The sequence below is a fragment of the Sinohyriopsis cumingii genome, unplaced genomic scaffold, assembly GCF_028554795.1.
Source record: "Sinohyriopsis cumingii isolate HCF-2022 unplaced genomic scaffold, ASM2855479v2 utg000913l, whole genome shotgun sequence".
In the NCBI taxonomy this organism is placed as follows: Eukaryota; Metazoa; Mollusca; class Bivalvia; order Unionida; family Unionidae; genus Sinohyriopsis; species Sinohyriopsis cumingii.
This window is the reverse complement of record NW_028315943.1, coordinates 5,261,809-5,267,068: the sequence shown is the minus strand read 5'-3', so window position 1 is coordinate 5,267,068 and position 5,260 is coordinate 5,261,809.

Genomic DNA, 5,260 nt, shown 5'->3' with positions numbered 1-5,260 from the left:
CATAGTGTAATGATTTTGATCTACGGTCAACATGGCAACAAGGAAAACAATTTCCTTAATGACACGGGTAAATAACAATTGGTATTCTTCTAAAAATTTATCTTAATATCATATCCAGATGAATTAGATGTTTGTCTTGTACAGGTACCACAATTTATTATTTCTACCAATGCCATAAAGCTTCTCTCATGTTATATACCCTTGATGTTTTCGATCAACAATTGGTCTACACTTAACTTTAATGCTTGGTCTGCAAAGTCATTGATGCAATGTCACACAGATTACTCGTGTATACATAGTCTTGCTTAGATAACTTACTGCCATTAAATAACTATTCCATTTTATAACATTGTGTGTATTCCTTGATGAATGAAATGATATTTATATACTATTTTTTTAAATAATTTCAGTGTGAACCATAATTTTGTATTGTTAGTGTGAACTGCATTATGATCAGAAATGGTTGGTTTTTATCAGTATTATTATTATTAATATTATCATGATGTTGCCAAGGCAGTCATTAAAAATGCTTAAAGTGTTTAAAAAATTTTTTTGCTGATTTTAGTGAATGTTTATTGGATTCTGGTTGATGTTGGAGTCTGAATAGCACTAGTGTATAACACACAAAAGTATGCCAGAGGATAATGAATAATATAAGTGAATACACAGCTGTATACGCTTCGATATTTACCTGTTTTAACCACTCTGCACCCATTAAGTAGTCAATGGACTCCTCAAGATACCAGCAATGGATACTTATGTAACCACAAGATGTACAGTCAATGCTTCAAAAGTAATGTTTTCTTTGAAATTGCAGCAAACTATTTTATCTGGAAACATTTTCAAAAAAGGAATTGGCTGTTGTTTGGTCAATTGTAATTACAGTTCCTCTTAGTCTATTGAATAGACCGACAAGTAAGATGGGTTTTCTTTTACATTTGTGGTAGCTGAGTGATGCTGCCTTCCACTCATGCATCAGAAATTTAAAAAAGGGTCAACGGACGATAGAGTCACAGGTGTTCTGGTCTGATGACAAGTATTAGTACAGAAAATGTGGGTGTTCTGAAGGATTTAATTCCGATTGGAAAGAAGAGGAATTTTACATACCATCCACACACAAATGTCAATGTAAATATCTGAATTACTAGCGAGCGGCCAAATATCTGATGAAAGATAGATTACGATATAATGCTTCTCTTCCCAAAAATGATAATCAACTTTTTACGTTTTTGTTCATACTTTTAAGAAAGATTTTTTGTGTGTGCGAGAAAAATACATGTATATAAAATTTTTTGAGCCATGCGATGACTGTGTCAAATCCGTATTCGTGTTATAACGGAGCTTGCTATACCGGGGCCACACTTTGTATGGGTTTGTGTGTGTGTGTAAATCAAGTGGCATCCCTTAATCTCTAAATATTCTGATATTATTCAGTAGAAGGGAATGTAAAATAGAAAAATCGTAAAATATTGAGCACAAATCTTGATTTTCATGATAGAACCAAAATGTAATATCTGAGATTCCTTCCAATGATGTTATATACATGTACAAAATGATGAATGAAAATCTCAAATGTCTGTCAAGTTTTGACCTAAAAGGAAAGCTTGATCGAAAATAAAAATACTGAGACATAATGATGACTTTGACAGGAACCACACTGTGGCATGCAACACATTCTAGTTATAGTGTATGAATTCATGAAGTCCTATCCAATAATCTCAACAGCTCTAAAGTTGATTTGCCTGCAGGAAAGTGTGATTAAAAAAAATCAAAAATATATTAAGCCATGACCTTAACCTAAAATCAGGACACCAGATAGTACATGCTACATACTTAGTAATGATGTACACACCTTAACCTAAAATCAGGACACCAGATATTATGTGCTACACATTTAGTAATGTACACACCTTAACCTAAAATCAGGACACCATATATTATATGCTACACACTTAATGATGATGTACAAGTACACACCTTAACCTAAAATCAGGACACCATATATTATATGCTACACACTTAATGATGATGTACAAGTACACACCTTAACCTAAAATCAGGACACCAGATATTATATGCTACACACTTAAGTACACAAAGTTTTATTTCTATTTCTCAAGTGGCTTTAAAGCTAAAGAGCAGAAGAGAAAGTGATGGAAAATGTAACATAATGAGACATGACCATAGCCTTGAAGATAGCACCACTGATGTCATAGCACAACACCCCTTTTACTTTTAACAATGTACAAGTATTCCAAGCTTTTTCATTTCTTACCATCAAACACCTTATAGGTTGTGGAGTGGAAGGGAAAAAGTGATAAAAATCTGAAGTGTTGAGCCATGACCTTGAGACACATCTAGCAATGATGTATAAATACACAAGTTTCATTCCATATTCTCAAAGGGGTATAGCAGATACAAAATGTGATAAAAAACTTTACATTCTGAGCCATGGCCTTAACCCTCAAGATGCCATCCCCAGTGTGGTACATGACACACTTTCTACTTTAGTTTTTGTGGGTTTAACATTTTTCAGCACCGTGCTACATATAGGAGCCAGTGTAAGTGGTGAAAAAGATTGCGGGAAAACCTTGGGAAGAATGTCCAACCCATGGGAAGTTACTGGCAAGATTTTTTACCATAACCACATTGGGCACTTTCTAGTGATGATATAGACATGTACCATGGGAAGTTACTGGCAAGATTTTTTTACCATAACCACATTGGGCACTTTCTAGTGATGATATAGACATATACCATGGGAAGTTACTGGCAAGATTTTTTACCATACCCACATTGGGCACTTTCTAGTGACGATATACACATATACCATGGGAAGTTACTGGCAAGATTTTTTACCATACCCACATTGGGCACTTTCTAGTGATGATATAGACATATACCATGGGAAGTTACTGGCAAGATTTTTTTACCATAACCACATTGGGCACTTTCTAGTGATGATATAGACATATACCATGGGAAGTTACTGGCAAGATTTTTTTACCATAACCACATTGGGCACTTTCTAGTGATGATATATACATATACCATGGGAAGTTACTGGCAAGATTTTTTACCATAACCACATTGGGCACTTTCTAGCGATGATATAGACATATACCATGGGAAGTTACTGGCAAGATTTTTTACCATAACCACATTGGGCACTTTCTAGTGATGATATATACATATACCATGGGAAGTTACTGGCAAGATTTTTTACCATAACCACATTGGGCACTTTCTAGTGATGATATATACATATACCATGGGAAGTTACTGGCAAGATTTTTTACCATAACCACATTGGGCACTTTCTAGTGATGATATAGACATATACCATGGGAAGTTACTGGCAAGATTTTTTACCATAACCACATTGGGCACTTTCTAGTGATGATATATACATATACCATGGGAAGTTACTGGCAAGATTTTTTACCATAACCACATTGGGCACTTTCTAGTGACGATATACACATATACCATGGGAAGTTACTGGCAAGATTTTTTACCATAACCACATTGGGCACTTTCTAGTGACGATATACACATATACCATGGGAAGTTACTGGCAAGATTTTTTACCATAACCACATTGGGCACTTTCTAGTGATGATATATACATATACCATGGGAAGTTACTGGCAAGATTTTTTACCATAACCACATTGGGCACTTTCTAGTGACGATATACACATATACCATGGGAAGTTACTGGCAAGATTTTTTACCATACCCACACTGGGCACTTTCTAGTGATGATTTATACATATACCATGTAGCATCACATAATCTTAACTTTAAAGTCAAGGAGTGAAAAGGGAAGTGTGATGAAAATGTAAAATATTGAGACACTACCTTGATCTTCGAGACATAATTTGTGCATTGTCACTGTGCCCATTGATGCAAACATGTGCACTCTGGCTGTTATTAGAAGTATTACTGCTAAAATAATGTAATGCAATGTTCTGACAGGCTAGCCTCAGCATCAAACATGCTCTTGTGACCTTTTTTAGTAACCAATCAGATCTGAACACATGACACACAGGAAATGTATGACATGTTTTACAACTAAGACAACATATTCACTAAGTGACAACCAGAATTTTTCATAATTTTTTTTATATAAAAGCGCACTCTTAACAAATGTGCACAATTCATATTTTATGCATAACTATGCCAAAATAGAATTGAAAAGTTTGCAGGAAATCATACATTTTAGGGGGATTTTAAGATCATGTGTCCTAGATGCAACCTTGCCTTGACCTCAAAGACTACTTCCAATGTGGCATCTGATGCACCTTGTAATGGTGATGTACAAGTATACCACATTTCATTCCTTAATCACAAGCACTGCGATGTCTGCATTGGTGCATCATGCTGCAGACATGTTGCATACTATCCCACCCAGTCGCATAATTCCAACACTATGCCAACCAGTCCTAACACTAATTTCTTAATGCTGAGTGACAAGCGAGGCAGCTGCAAGTACAATTTGTATTAGTCTTTGGTATTGACTCATGAACTCCCCCATCCAAGGCAGATGTTCTAAACTCTTGGGCGACTGAAGCAGTTCAGAAAAATGGACAAAAACATTGAAACTGAAGAAATGCAAAAGGTTGATATGTACCACTAGTCAAATATATGTATAAAATTTCATGGAGATATCTTGAATGGTTTGAAATTTATGCTACAAAAGCAAAAAGTTTTCAGACGCACAGAAAGCAAGTGTACATAATGGATGACTACACAGAAAATGAACAAAAAGAAAGTATAAAGAACCATAAATGCTAGTTGGTTCATCTGGATTATTAGTCCAATAATTTTACCATGTTTCATAGAAATACTTGTATCTGGATTAATTTTACCATGTTTCATAGAGATAGCTTGAATGGTTTCAAAGTTATGCCCAGGAAACAATATACTGACAGACAGACATAGCAGTAGCTATAGTTCCCTGTATTATAAACTGGGGGATGTGGTACAACCATGACGGAAATATTTTTAGCCTTCTGTATTATATACTGGTGGTGCATGGATAATCATGAAGGAAATCTATAGTGCCCTGTATTATATACTGGGAGGGGGGCAGAGATCAAACAAACCATGAAGGAAACATCTATAACTCCCTGTACTGGGAGTGGGGGCAGAATAACCATGCAGGAGAAACGTTCGGCAATAAGTAAGGTGCTGTAAAGACAATAAGAAAGCAGTAAATATTCTTCACTGAAAAAAATGCAAACAGAACCCAAAA